Genomic DNA, 16,500 nt, shown 5'->3' with positions numbered 1-16,500 from the left:
CCCCAAATGACCCCACATCCTCTCACTACGCTGTTCCCCTTCAAAATCCACCACCTCCTAACCATGTCATAACTGGGGGCCACACTTTTAACCCATGGGCCTTTGGAGGGAGACACATGCCCACAACATAGCAAATGTTTGTCATAAATTTTTAAGGTTAAAACGAAACTGGTTAAAAATCAATATATGCTATCGTTCAAACCTCATGAGCAGCTTTCCTTGAAACATGACAACAGATAGGGATTTTATATTCTTTTTGCTCAATGTTGTGTGCCCACCACATCCCTGACTGGTGCCCTATCTGCTGCACTCCACACTGAGCACCTTTATTGTAGTGGCCAGAACTTTCACTCAACTTTCTTCCTTCATCACTTGGACTCTGGGAGGAGATTTGAACTTACAAGAGCACTAGACAGAAAACCATCAGAAATACAGGTGTGAGACCCATGCTAGACTCAGGGGAAAATCTGGAGACTTCTTCCTCAGAGCCTCTTTTGGAAAAAGGAGTCATCCTGCACATTCTGCTACAAGGGCTATGACAGAAACTATGCGTGAGCCTTAGGCTAATTCAAAGTTGATAGCTGAGCATTCAGGACAGAATGGTGGCAAAGAAAGCATGAAACTCCAGGAGGGAGTACGACTGACCTTTCACATTAATCTTCCTGTTTCTGTGCTCCATTCTCATCCTGGGCAGCCCAGACATGAAAAGTGCTCTCTGACAAAATGAGCCTTGAAAACTGCATGAATTCAGAGTTTGGAAGAGGATTTCCTAGCAGCAGACAAATCAGTAGCCAAGTCAGCTGTGGCAGTGAAGTGGGTACAATCAGGTTTTGGCTTTGAGTTCACCTCACTAAAAAATCGTGCTACTCAGGCAAGCACTTTTGCTTTAGTTTCATTCCAAAGCTGACCCTAACTGTGAGTCAGGAGGTAGGAAAGTAAAATAAACAAAGCAGTCACAATATTAAATTTTCAGACCAATGGCTAGGTGGGGAACATTAGAGGATGAAGGATATTATGGCGAAGAGTGCCCTGCAGGTCTAAAAGTAGTCTCTTGGAGGTTTTTCAATAAATATTAAGCTTTCAATAAAACTTTGAAACTTCATTTACTGAGAACCCATGCTCCAAATGAAAAAAAGTCTCATATTCTTTGCTCACTCAGCAATTACTTAGCAATTTGACTGTACACTAATGTAACGGAATTTCTCCTTAGCTACAAATTGGCTCCAAGACAAATTCTTTAAAAAGGAGCAAAATGCCCGCATACTCACTCAAAGGAAGATGTGCTTCCTGGAATATATACTGGATAGTTCTCATTTCATATATAACATGTACTCTCAATCAGCCTCACTGATCATAAATTTAAGCACACGTGAATAATCCGAAAAGCTTGTTAACACTCAGAGGACTGACTACTAACCTCCCAAGCTTCTGTTTTAGTAAATCTGTGATAGGTTGGAAGAAATTTCCTTCTAGAATTTTCCAGATGTTGTGAGTCTGACATCCTCTGCTATGGGCACAACATTTGGACAATCATTGTTTTAATCAATCTTTAAGGATTCTTTAATGGTATTGCCTGTAACCTATACAAGTATATTTTCAGAAGATTTCAAATTTCCATAAGAATTACATAATTTTCTTGTTTACATTTTGATCATCTCTTAAAGCTTTATTATCATTAGTACTTTTTTTCATCCAAATGTCTATGTTTACAAGAATTTATATTTGTGTTTACAATCATGTGAACACTAAATGACTATCTAAAGTTAATTTTTAGAACACTATTTTTCTTTTTTTTGGTACTGGGAATTGAGCTCAGGACCTTGCGCTCGCCAGCCAGGCACTGTGCTGCTGAGCCATCTTCCCCTCCCGTAGAACAGTATTTTCATACTGGGTCACTAGACGTGTTCTGGGGAGTCTACGAGTCTAATTTTTAGAAACGTTGGCATGCTAGAATCTCACACTGTGGGAGCCCAAGGGTGCAAATTAAGTTATTTGACAACAAAAGCTCACAAGAACATTGTCCTTCTTGGGTCTGGGGCATGTTTTTAAACCTAGTAAAGGCAGTAAAGTGGCAGTGAGAGAGAGTGCTTTTAACTATTTCACGTCAAGTTATGGAGAGTAACAAATGCACTGAGGATCTTTTAGGGAAAGTAAACAAAGCTGCTGATGAAGCCTAGGTACTACCTCTGCTTCTCCTATCTGGTTCACTGGCAGCACAAAATGTTTGCCAGTGTCTTAGAACATGTTATACCCTCCACATTTGTTCTAATGGTGGCTCTTAGCATGTTTGAAGATCTTATGAAGAGGACATTTTCCCTCAAATTTATCTAACAAAAGGATGCTACTTAGTTACTTAAGAGAGAATGGCCATTGCGGAAGTAATACTTGTATATCACTGCACTGAAGGGAGGAAAATGTTTAGAACCCCTTCAGATTTTACCACTAATCTTAGGTTAGTTCATAAAAAGGGTCAGTACTTCTTGTCCCCACCCTGCACCATTTATCCTTCAACATGGTATAATAAGCCTAAGTACTGGGGAGGGTTTCCCCTATTCCTCAGATATGTTAAGAAAATAAAAAAAAGAACCCATAAAGTACAACCTACATTTACTGTCCAATACTGATTGTCTTCAATTGTTTAGCATGCAGTGTATCTAAAATTAACTTCTAAACTCCAATCAAAGTGGCTTGGAAATTGAATGTGTAGGATTCAGTTTTTACATACAAACATATTTTTACACACAAACATCTAAAAGGACACATACGTACACATACAGTGAAATCTTAAATTTGAAAGTAAAGTTTTTATAACAATAAATCTGCCTAAACTCACCTAATTCAAAGGTATAATGTAATTTTTCTTATCTGATTTGGGGGAAACACCAGGATTTTCTACAGTCCCAGCAATACATGCTAAGTACAAACTACATAGCCAGTCTGTAGATCTTTATATGACTTAATTTATTCCACTGACCATCAGTAGATGTAAATAAGCATTTTATCAACATTTACAAGTAAAGATACATAACTTCCCCGGAGAAAAACACACAGCTAATAGGGAGCAGAGCTAGGTTCCAGACTAAGCATTAAGTAAGGCTCCAGCCAATTTTAATGACCAATGAAATGTGCCAAGGCTGACTAAAACAAGAATGTGCTGATTAAAAGCATTTCTTATCTTTGGCCACAGAGAATATTTAAGATTCCAGGGATGGTTCCTTAAATTACAGCATACACAGAGTGTGATCACAAACACCAAACATTAGTTGATAATCTGTATTTTTGATGGAAAGATGTCCATGAACCAGCAGTAAAAAAAAAAAAATAAGTAAATAAAATTTTAAAGATGTGAAAGTTTGTGAGCCATTATACACAGAATAAGATGCTGTTTTAATGTGTATGTATAATTTAACCACATGTATAATGCTATATTAATAAAGACACATAGTAGCATTACATTGAGATCTTATATTCTGACCCATTTTCTGAGTTTTAACATTCAGAATTTGAATAAAGACATGAGTTATTTTGTAATTAAAGTGGTACCTTGATTCATGAACTTAAATCTTTTCATGATTCTGGTTGCAGCCAAACTGCAAGCATAAAATCATGCAAAGAACTAAGTTTGTGAACTGAGGCACCACTGTACACATTAGTATATTTTTTAAAAGGTAGTATAATCATGGTTATATAATAATTGATTATTATTGACATTTATTGTGCACTTACTCTATGCCAGGCAGACCTCAAAACTGTTCATAAAGAATCTCATTTAATCTACATATAAGAAAATGACAACAAAAAATGTTGAGGTAGATCTTGTTAGTACTCCCATTTTATCAATAAAGAAGCAAAATTACAGAAAGATTTCAGAGTCTTTCAGTGGAGTTCAAATGCTAACAGCCCAAATCCAGGGAAAATGTTCTTTAAGCCAAAACACAAAGTTCCCCACCATTGCTGGAAATGGTCCACAAATACTGGTACTCCTTACACTATTTCCCCTTAGGACCCTCAGAATTACTTTCTAAACATCAGTCGGAACCTTAAAATTTTAGATTAAAGTCCCAAGCATTGATGTCCCAAACCACTGAACGTTAATTCTGATAAAATTATGCCACATTTACATTTGAAATCTTGATGATTAATAAGAATTAACAAAAGAAGGGGTATGGATGAAAGAATTTGAGATTGGAAATGAAAAACAAAAATTTGTTTTCAAGCATTTAGAAAACTAATTCAGCTTTGTTATTTGCATTCAAACAAGGAATGTGCTTATTACAAATAATGATCTTTAGTTCATTTAGCACCTAGAAATTTGGGGAATATACGCAATGTTCTCTGATTTCCTTTTTTTGTCCATTGTACTTTCTCTTACCATAGAAATAAATAAAACTTCGTTTCTGCAAAGTGGTTTATCATTAGATTTCTCACCAACAGCCTGACGCCCAGTTTCTCCCCTCACTCGCTGGTTCTGAGTTTTCTCTTTTCCTTTGCTCATTAAGGCAGAGTGGGACACTGTACTGTAACTGCAGGAAAACTATGCAAGACCTAAACACATTCCGGCACCTTAGGTTCTGGTAACAAACTAGTAAGGGGCTTAAATTCTTCTTCCTACTAATCTGCAATAACAAAACTCTTTTAAACGAAATATACAATTCCAGAGATTTTTCTCTGTCTCTGTGTCTGTCTGTCTGTCTGTCTCTCTCTCTCTCTCTAGAGAGAGAGAGAGAGACAGATAGTTATAGATATCTATATCTATCTCTCTATATATACTATCAGTCTATAGAGAGAGCGATAGATAGATAGATAGATAGATAGATAGATAGATAGATAGATAGATAGATACAACACCCTCACTCTCTTGCTCTCTCTATATAGATACATACATGTTTCTCCCTTCTTTTCTCCTCCTGTTCACTGTGGGCAGGGTCCATAGAATGCAGTCACACTGGACAAACCCATACCATTCACAGCAGGTAGATGATGGACAGCTGGGAACCGGGGATAAAGCTCAGGGGCACAAGCACTTGCCTGGCAAGCACAAGGTCCTGAGTTCGATTCTTGGTACCCAAATAAAACTGAAGGACAGCTGAGTTCACATTCAAAAACATCCCTGCTTTCCCCCAAACTTTTGCTGAGTCTGTGATTTAGATATAAAAATGTGAAAATAATGCCCCATATCTTTAATGCCAATATACAATATAACACTCAAATTCAGATTTTATATAATGTTTCATGGTGAATTCAAATTTAATTTTCTAACAGAAGAGCTGTGGATGCTGGTGGGAAGGTGCTCAGTAGCGCTGGCTTTGGTACGGTACAACTGTTTCAAACACTTGCCTCTGACTTCATTCTTCAGTGAACATCTCTGGAATCAGTAATTACTGTGGGAACACATCTTTAGAGCTATTCTCAAAGAGCAAAATTGGCAGAGGTTGGTTTTATAAAGTTCACAAAATGAATGGTGCCTTATTGCCATAAACAAAGGGATTTTTTAACAACCAGCTTTAAAATACCCAGCGAATTACTGATAAGTGATTCAGTGAATAAAGATACGTCTTTAATTGACAAGAAAATGAAGGATTAGGCTAATAGTGCATTATAGCAATATGCCATGAATTCAAATTTGGGTTTTCTTCCCCATTTGAACTAAGTAATTTAAAAGCCTTTCTTTAAAACACGAGGACGATTTCTCCTGCAACATTCTGCTTAAAATCTTCTAAAATATATGCAAGCAGCATTCGATCGTTGCGTGAATTCTCCAACTAACACTTGTGTCCTCACAACTCTGTATTGGAGGTAACATATACTGATTTTCTGACATTGCTTTTTAAACTTGAGTGTTCTTCATAAAATATACTTGTGTGCTAAATGCATCCAAGTAAAATTAATAGTCCCTTTAACTGAAAAAGTTTGTAGGCATGTTTTAAATTTTTGATGTCAAGAATGAAATATTTAAAAAGAACAAATAACTTTTCTTTAATAACATGGGATTCATCCAGACATATTTTAACATTTTTCTATGTTAAGTCAAGATAAGGAAAACCCATGTGCCAATATAAAAATTATGAGTGAATAATATGAACTTTAAGATAACCAATGAAATATTGACATTCTGCTCCAGAGGTTAAGTATATGTATTTTATTTTCTTTGAGAATGAGAAAATTAAACTGAACTATAGCCATTCTTTCTGGTTTAAGTAGTGATCACTCAGTGACCGAGGGGATTGGTTTCAATATTCCAGTGTATGCCACATTCTGTAGATTTTGAAGTCTTTGTATAAAACAGCACAGTAGATGCATATCACAAATGCTCATCTTCCCACTTTAAATCATCTCTAGATTACTTACAATACCCAGCGCAATGTAAACACCATGGAAAGAATTGTTATACTATATTGTTTAGGGAATCATGACAGAAAAATGTCCATATATTTTGAGTATTTTTTTAAGTTTGAGTACTTATGCTTATGAGTATTTTTTTAAAGTACAACACTGACAGTTTATTTTATTTTATTTTTTTATTTTATTCTTGTCTTTTTGAGATAGGTCTTGCTATGCAGTTCAGGTTGGCCTTGAGCTCACTTGGTAGCCCAGGCTGGCCTCTAACGCACAATGATCTTCCTGCCTCAGCCTCCCAAGTGCTGGGATTACAGGTGTACACCACCATGCATAGACTTTATGTAGAGTATTTATGTTTGAGTGTGTGTTTTAAGTTTTTCTGAAAGTTTCCAAAATGAGTTAAGTCATATGTTGAACCGCTACAATTGAGTCACTAGCTACATGCAGCAGGACATGCACAGGACAGGCACAGTTCATTGCACAATGAAGCATATCCTCAATTTATATGCTAGCATATTTTAGTTCCTTTTATCCCAATACAGTTGTAAAAGAAAATGAAAATGACAACAGTGAAAGAAAAAGTAAGAAGAAAAATAATAAAAGCAATGAACTAGAGAATTAACCCCACCCCAATCCTGTGCTACAAGTTCGAGAGCTGCAATTTCTTACTTCCACACTAGTCTCAGGAGGCACTGGTTATCCCTCTGTTGTTACACACAACAGAACCGAGGGAGGGCATGGGGTACATAGAGAATTTCCCAGCTGGCAGCAATGAAGTCAAGTTTTAAACCCATATGTACATCGTTCACTCACTCTCATGTACTGGCTTAGGCATAACTGCATGTTCACTCCTTCACAGAAGATGAAACAAGATCTATCATTTTAGATTTCACAATCACTCAAAACTCATAACGAAGTGCTGGGGCCAAGCGGTTTACCATGGTTTCTGGGAGTGCTATTCTCATCGCGGCTAGACTGGCAAAGGGGCTTTCCAAGGAGAAAAAGGTGGCACGCAATAGCCTCTCACACAGAAGAGAAAGCTTTGCTGAGAAGAAGGTATCACGTTCTTGGATTTATCTGTTTTCAATGGATAAATGTAAACTGGAGCTATCAGGACATCTAAACATACACCAATATGTGAGGGAAGCTAAACAATTCTAATCACATTGAGGAAATATTTCTTTGAAACCTTCATTTATTTCATTTGTAAGATAAGGAACACTCTTACTGTTGCTGGAGCCAGAATGTGTCTTGGCTTTTCCTGTATTAATACCAATAAAAGCTAGTATTTATATCATAATCCACATGAAATTGTATACATTGTATTTATTGCAGGGGTTTGTCATTCATTACAGCACAATATAAAGTACACTCTGAATTTTTATTGCATTTACAGATGACCTTTTCCCATTTACAATAACTGGAAAAACAAATATAAGCTTTTATAGTACATTAATAATACATGATAATTTAGTAAAAATATATATCATTACATAGATAATAAAATATTCTTAAGCCTGGCCAATGATACATTCCTGGCCATAGTTTAGCTGTGCAACAGTGGATGAAAGTTAGAGCTCAAAAGATAACAAAGATTAGGTAGCTTGACGCAGCTATGTATAAGGAAAGGCCAGCTGAGTCAGGTTCCCGGGATGACGAAAGCTTGCTCAGGTTGAAATGAGAAAGAAGACACAAGAATGAGGATGTGGGCTACTGTACCAAATGCAGCTTGAAGAAAGTGAGAACTGACAGTTCATCATCTTGTTCTGCATTGTAGAGGTTATGCGTGATTTTGATGAGAGATACTTCCGTAGAAGTTTGGAGACAGAATTCTGCAAGAATGGATTTAAGGGGATTGGGAAGAAAGGAATTTTAGGTAGAGAACTTAGAAAATATTTGAGCAGTCTTATCAAAAGGAAGGCCAGGAAAATGGGTAGATCTCGATGATCACAGGGGATCAAAGGATGTTTTGGTAGGATTAGATATACACAGAATAGCCTTGTGCTGTTGGAAAAATCTAATGTGTGTGCGGGGATTAATGATTAAGCAGAGAGGTGGACAATTAGGGAAGCATTTTCCATTCATTAATAACAAGAGCTGCTTTAGTACTCAAGTATGAGTGGCCTTGGAAGTTTTATCCATTATAATATACAGAAAGGTCAAGGGTATGCAGACAGGGAATGATACAATGGACAGTCCATATAACATTTATTTTTGAGAGTGCAGTACTGTATAACTGGAATAAAGGATTTTGGCTCTAGAAGTTATTGAAAGGTAATAGTTAATGAAGATGAAATGACAAAAGAATAGTGAACATTATTTAATAAATTGTGTGACAAGTTAGTAAAATGAGAATACTCTGAGTACCACTCCTTACAATCTTTACCAAAATAAATTACCAATTGCTTTTGAAGCTTAAATACTTAAAATCCAACAATTTGTTTAATAACTAAACTGTGATAGTTAATTGACTGTGTCAGCTTTAGTAAGAAAGCTCACCTAAATTGGCTCAGCACAGTTCTGGGCATGGAAAATCCATCCTAGAGAGGATTGTTGCCAGAATGGTATAAAAAGAAAATGAAGAAGGGACTGCTTCTGTTGCTTCAGGGGAGCGCCAGCTTTACCTTCACCTTGGACTTTGTTTCCTGGATTCCAGTGCAGCATCTTCAGCCTCCAGCATCGACCCTTCATCCTCCTGATGTGGATTTGCATGGTACACTACAGTGAGCTCTAGGCCTTTGACTGCATTCATCAGATCTCCAGTGCACTGACAGATCTTTTGCACTCTTCCACACCCAACTCTGTGAGTGGTCATTGTACGCCAATCTCGTAAATTCTAATATATCTGTGCATCTTGTATTAAGTCTGTTTCTCTAGTAGGCACTGAATGATACAGATTTTGGTACCAGGGAAGTGGGGTCTTTGCTGTGACTATACCTGACCATGTAGTTCAAGAGCCTTTGGGACTTGTGAGAAGAGTTTGGAAAGGTTTGGAGATGCTGGCTAAAGACGCTGCCTTGGAATACATTAAAGTATACTTAATGGGAGGTTCTGATCAGAGCTCAGAAGACAAGAATACTGATAGAAATGATACCAGTAAAGATCAGGCTGAGGAGGTTTCAAGCTGGAAAAAAGAATGCACTGGTTATTGGACTCCAAATGATATGTGCTATGCCTTGAGAGAAAGTTTGCCTGCATTTTATTCATGTCCAGAGATTTTGCTTGAGACTGAGATTAAGGACAGCAGGCTAATTAATCTGTCAAAGGAAATATTAAGGCAGTCTAATGTTTGGGAATGTTTATCTTGTGTCATTGTACTTTGGATGTGTTTAACTTTCTTTTTCTTTGCACGGGGGCTCACAGCTAAGAGTTTCCCTAAATTTCAGAGGAAACTTTGGACTCAGACTTTTCACAAAAGTTCTGAAACTGTTAGAACTTTGGCAATTCTTAAGAGATGGACTTATGCATAAAGTGATACACATGAGTCTTTTGGCAGCTGGGGGTAGAATATCGTGAGTTATATGTAGATGTACCCCTAAGTCTCAAGAGGTCATAGGTGGAGGTCTTTGGAGCTTAGTGGATCTAGAGTGTATGATGCTGGGATTAAGGATCTGAAGCTGGGATTGATTTATGGAGTGATGTTAAGGTTGAGGGTGCACCCCCACATACAGAATGAATGTTACCTGCCCTAAGGGTGAGTTGTCTCGACAGAACATAAGGACCAGACAGAAGGCTACTTTTGTTGCTGCTTCTCACTTGATTCCACTGCTTTGCTGCCTTCTTGCCTTCTACCCACCATGAACTGTTTCTCCTCTGTGATCCTCTCTGCCATGCCACCTTCACTGGAGCCAGCCAACTATGAATTGAAACTTCTACAAACTGTGAGCTACAATAAAGCTTTCTTCTTTTTACTTTGGATGCAGAATGTTTTGCCTCAGCAATGAGAGAAGTAACTAAAACACAAACTAGTAGAGAATCGAATCTCTGACAGATGTCCTGATGTGGAAGACTTTCAGAAGTGAAACCATGTGATTAAAAGAGCCGAGTACAAAACTGTATGCTTATTATGAAAATTCTCACTCAGTCTACAATTTCTTACAGAATTTCCAGTAACTGGATTGGTAAGCTTAAATTTCTGCCTGTTCCTACTTTTTCAATTTGCAAATCTATGAAATGTTTGAATTTAAGATTTCTTTTCCTCAAAGTTACTGTTCCCCAGAAATTGCTGATTTCTTTCTGTTCTCTACAATAAGGGAAGGAAGAGTTATGTAAATTCACTTAGGGAAGAGGAAAGAGGAGAATAAAGAAAAAGCTACTCCCTGAAAACATCACATCCACAAAGAGAAGGCACTCATCCTATGCACTTTTGGATATCTATGTATCATTCTACCCCAACCACCCGGATGTGCGAGGTCTGACTTGCTTTGGAGAGGTGTAATTACTGCTAAAGTTTCTAACTATGCTGTTGTAATATTCTTTACAAATTCAAAATAACAAGAAACATTTAATTACTGTTAGTCCCTAAAGATTACGCAAGTTAATGGCTGTAGCTCTGAGTTAAATTTTACTCTCCTAATGTATCCATTCCTGCTACATATTCCTATGTGAGTGTTTCATTTGCATTTTGATTGCCATTGGTAATGATATACCTAGAGTCCAATCAAGGCTGAATCCTGGATCTATTGCATTTCAGTGTGTACACATCTCAGGTAAAGTGGAAGTAACATAACATTCCAATAAACTTCAAGGGATAAAATGAGGTAAAATAATAAAAATATTTTACAATGTGCAAATGCAACATTATGAAATATAACTTTTTGGCTATTTTTACAATGACATATTAACCAAGAAAAACCATCTATTGCATTTATAACCCAGTGTGTTAGCCTTTTTTTAGAGCAAAATTCATTCATCTTATTCCAAAGAAAAATCTGAAAATAAAAACTGTTCAGAGTAAAATTGAGTATATATATAATTCTAAATCTTCAGAAACTTTGATTATAGGATAATTGAAATTACTGAGAAACTTGGCCCTGAAAAAGATTAATAACATACTTTCACAAAACGCTTACATAAATGAAATATATATTTCAACTATTATGACAGATTATCTAAACATTAAAACATCAACCAATAAAACCTAAACCAATAAGACCTAAACATTTTTATTTGCTAATTTTAAACAATAACCTCTTCAAAATAATAGTGAATCTTTATATATTTGTATTCCTGTAAATAATTTAAGGTATTTCCACCCACTACTCGTTTATAATGTTATAGTGTTCAATATTTAAATCATAATAATATAAGTGAAGCTTCAAAATATTGAGAAGAAAATCACTTAGTACTATCAATATAACATAAATATCACTTGTTACTAATTTCTTTTCCATTATGTCTATGATTGCAAACTCAAACACACACAGATACATATATTAGCATCATAGTAACTACAATGAACACAATTTTGTAAGCTGTACTTTTACTTATTTATTTCAAAGGCTGTTCTCATTTCTATTGCTATTAAATCATTCCTTTATGTACAGCATAAAGGGTATTTCTTCCCCAGAGATGGAAAGCTATTGGTTAACAACCTACAGACTTTTCTTCTCTAGGAGACCTGTCAGAAGGAATAAAACCTAGGAAAAACGACATAGTGAATTGAGAAACACAACACAGGTTTGCCGGCCCTCAGTCTGAGCAGACGTGATTGGGAGACTGGGCAATTGCGCATTAGGATGTTTCCAGTAGATTCCACAGTGTCCACAGAGCCTAGTAAAAAGCAAAGTTTTTAACTGAAGTTACTTAAGGCTTTTTAAGCAATTGAATCTCAGTTAGTTCCCTTGAGAAAGGCTGGGAAGATCTTACAATTTTTGCAATTGTTTATAAGGAGACAGCCCTGCATTTTTATGCCTCTTTCTAAAGCCAAAATTTTAATGAAACCATTTTCTCTTTACAGCAAGTTTATTATGCTACCTTGCTTCCCCTAAGAACAAAAGTTTTTCCAAGTCTTACAAATTTCCTACATTCTTAAACAGTGCTCCTCGCCTTTTAAAATGTATTTGCTCGGGGCTGGGGACTTAGCTCAGCGGCAAAAGCACCTGCCTGGCAAGTGCAAGGCCGTGAGTTCGGTTCCCGGTACCGGAGAAAAACCCAAAAAAACAAAACAAAACAAAAAAAATAAAATGTATTTGCTCATTGCAAAATGATGAAAGTTAAATACTATTTTTAATTTAGATTTGCCATTTGATAGATTACCAAGGAACAGACTTGCAACTCAGGATGAGCAGATCAGGTGATTAATGAGGGGCAATGCCTGTGAGCTAAATGGGAAGGATAGAAAAACAATCAGACATAACGCAGCTCTAACCCTGGGTGAGGCAAAAAGAGAAGGAAAGTACTCTGCTTTGAAGCATCTCAGACAGCAATCCAGGTCCAGAAATTTGGCAGTGTTTGTTGGGGAGTCCTTGAGCCAAAGTTGCCTGATTCCTGCATCATAGCTCCCAGAAACCAAGCTTGGTGTTCCCGCTACACCAACGCACTGACAACAAGTGACCTTTTTAGGGCCTGCTAGAACAGCAGTGGTGGAATTTAGGAAACAGTCACCGAGATTTCCCAAACTGACACTTCCTGCAGTCCAGTGAGTTTGTTATACTCCAGAATAAAGCCATCTAAAGCCTGGCATATGGACTAGTAAAAAACAAAGTTATGTAAGGTTTGATGCCTTCTATCCATCTTTTGATGACTTTATTTTGGAGTGAAAATTCTGCCTGGTTTCACCAATTAAAAAAAAATTTTTTTCCGGTACCAGGAATAGAACTCGTGACCTTGTGCTTGGCAGGCAGTCACTGTGCTGCTGGTCTAAATCCCCAGTCCCCTCACCAATTAAAATTTGACATGCCAAGTACCGATGAAGAGTAGAGCTATGAACTTAGGGCACATGGTCTAGATCTGTGTCGTAGAACTGGGTGACAATGAGTTAATGTCAGGGTGATGATTCCAAGAGGGATAAGTCAGACACCAGCACATTGACTGCTGTCAGTCAAATGAATTCCGCAACTGATAGGAAATGGAGAAGAAGGAAACCAAGACTCTGGAAAAAAGAACCAGAACTTAAATTTTTTTCTGAAAAGAAAGTAGATTTATTATTACAAGCTCAAGAGAAATTAGGGTATGAAAATAGAGAAACTCTTTTTATCATGAGCAGATTTAATTCTAAAAAGTTATTTCTATTTAATGAATCCAAATTAACACTGTAGAATTGAGTATTACTTTGGCACACAGCTCAAAATCTTGTTTAACAGTTGCAAATTTAATCTTTTCAGACTACTGAGGAGAAACATAGCACAAATAAGAGAAATAGAGAGTATGAGTAATTTGGAGGAGAAAAGACATAATTATCTAATGGCATCACATTTCCATGTAAGAAACCAGTCAAATCAAGAGTCAGCAAAATAGGACTTGAGGGTCAAAGCCAGTCCGTTATTGTAAATAAAGTTTTAATGTAACAAAGCCACACCAATTTGTGTAAATGCTATTAACAGCTGCTGTTGTTATACAGTGGCAGAGTTCAGCATGTATCCCACAGCATCTAAAATATTTACCAGATGATTCCTTACAGGAAAAGTTACAGGCTATATGTTACAACTAAAGCGCCATTGTATACTGACAAATAAGACTCGTCGCTCCTCAGAGTGAAGGCACAAACTTTATTCTGAATCATCATTACAGTCAGAAAGATAAAGTGGACACACACACACACACACACCTCACTGTTTTCATATGAGGAAGTGTGAAGTTTAATCTTGATTATCATTTGATTGGATTGATAAATGCCTAGGAAAGTAATAATGCACACTTGCACTCTTCCTAGTGTGTCTTTGAGGGTGTTTCCAGAGATGGCCATTGGCAGTACCATCTAATAGTCTAGGGTTCTAACAAAAGCACTTTCTCTCTCTCTCTCTCTCTCTCTCTCTCTCTCTCTCTCTCTCTCTCTCTCTCTCTCTCTGAAATCATGACCCAAAATAAGTCTTTCCTCCTTTAGGTTGGTTTCAAATATGCTGTCACAGTGTCAGAAAGCTGCTATAAAGTGCTTGGTGAGATACACATCTCAGTCACTGGGGAAAAAAGGTTCAAAGTAGTTGAATTAAATACTTAATACTACTTCATATTATTACATACCTGAAGAGGTATTAGGTGATAGAATTGCTTTCCGATTTTCCCACTGTGTAAACTGAGCCGCCAGAGGCTAAGTCATTCCTCAGGATAATTCGGTCAGTTTGGCAAGTTTCTAACTAAAAAGAGTGGCTTCAAAGTCTGTGTTCTTCCTCTCTATTATGTATGGATAGCATTTCTCCTTTTTCCACAAAAGAAAAGTGAATATGAAGGACCTTGATAATGTTGTTTAGCATTACATGAGTACAAAGTGGTACACCAAGACTTCAACAAGCAAAACCAAGACAGCTGCCATTTTCCACATAATCGTCCCTTAATACTGTCCCTAAAAGAGATAATTGGAAAGGTTATATTAGAAAATGATAATCATGTAATGGTTGGAAATATATACCTATGAGAAGAAGTTATTTGTTCCCAGGAAACAAATTATCAGATTTATTTTAAAATAAAGGCAAGATTAATGTAACCTTGGTTGTTCAAACATCAATCCACAGACTCTAGTCAGCTTTAAAAATATACTCTTTAATATCTAACATAAGATATATACAATCTGAGGAATATCTCTAGAATTGTATGTGGGATTATGTCTAAAATGCAATACTAAGAATAACACAAAGCAAGCAAAAAAATCAGTTTTATGGAAGAAGAGAGAAGGTGGGATTGGAATTAATATTCACCTATGAGATAAAGCAAGGCAGAATGACAAGATTTCTAGTCAATGGTAAGAAAAACATAAATGGCATAATTGTGTGGGGAAACTGCTGGCTACTCCATGGTAGAAACAGGATACAAGACGTTTTCCTAATGCAGAAAGCAAATATATGGTCATCTGTTAAAGTACAGATTATACTGATAGAAAACCATTTTTTCTTCTTTTCTTTTAGCATTTATGTGATGAACAAATATTCACTACATGCCAGCCCTTGCCTTTAAAGTGCTTGGTAAGATATACATCTCAGTCACTGGGGAAAAAGGTTCAAAATAGTTGGATTAAATACTTCTGTGACCCCATTCTAAAATACTACTTCAGATTACTAAATACCTGCATAAGTAATAGGTGAATAAATTTATTTGAAAAAATAATGCTCAATTGGTATAGGCTGCCTTAGCCCACAATCTTGACAGAAATAATGATTACCTTGTAGGGCCTAAATGTTCAAATCACATGGCACTACTGCACCTGCTAATAGGGACAGTGCCACGGGAAAGATTTGTACTTCCTAGCAGACAATGGAAGTCGTGTTACTGTGTAAACTTGGGTAAATTTTTTTTTACTCCTGCTGATTTCTCATATTTAATTAAGACAATGATGGATCCTGAGTAAAATATATTATTATGGAATACCTAACCATATTCCTTGGCATAGAAACTGGTCAAATACAAATTGCTAGCATGCTATCTGGGACTCAGCAAGAAGAAAATACGGTAAGAAACCAACTGGATCCTAATTCACAGAGCCCAAAATCTACCATAATCACTATGTTAATTTTATGTAACAAACTGTTGTATATTGTTAATTCTGGGCATGCTTTGTCCAGAGGTTTTTGCTGATATTTAATCCTCCTCAACATTTGTTTATGTGCACTACATTTTACATTCTGTGGGTGACAATTGTGATTATAGTCACGTCTATCCTGGATACCAAGGAGAAGACACTACCAACAACAAATGCCTCATGTTTATAAATTCATTTTATGTGAAAATAGATTTGAGATCTACTATAAAATTTTATTTAAGAAGCATTTTAAAATTAAAAATAGATCCAGGCATGGTATTGCATGCCTGTGATACCAGCACTCCAGGAGGTTGAGGCAAGAGGATCACCTAGACTTTGAGGACAGTCTGGGCTACATGGTGAGTCCAGGCCACCCTGAACTACATAGCGAGACCCTGCCTCAAAAAAAATAAAATAAAATAAAATAAAAACCTAAAGGTATAGGTACAATTTTTCCCCAAGTTGACAGCAGAAACATTATAATATGTATA

At 36.6% G+C, this 16,500-nt stretch overlaps 1 long non-coding RNA gene across 1 annotated transcript; it reads left to right on the top strand.

Annotated features, from left to right (window-relative positions):
- Positions 1–8,901: 8,901 nt before the first annotated feature.
- LOC106146553 lies at positions 8,902–10,744 on the top strand. The gene is made up of 3 exons (XR_001231041.1): positions 8,902–9,142; positions 10,263–10,460; positions 10,593–10,744. It is a non-coding gene; the product is annotated as an uncharacterized LOC106146553 (long non-coding RNA).
- Positions 10,745–16,500: the final 5,756 nt, after the last annotated feature.

The sequence above is a fragment of the Chinchilla lanigera genome, unplaced genomic scaffold (genome assembly GCF_000276665.1).
Source record: "Chinchilla lanigera isolate Chin_1 unplaced genomic scaffold, ChiLan1.0 scaffold00006, whole genome shotgun sequence".
Classification (NCBI taxonomy): domain Eukaryota; kingdom Metazoa; phylum Chordata; class Mammalia; order Rodentia; family Chinchillidae; genus Chinchilla; species Chinchilla lanigera.
Note: the sequence above shows the minus strand (reverse complement) of the source record. Positions and strands in the feature narration are given on the sequence as shown.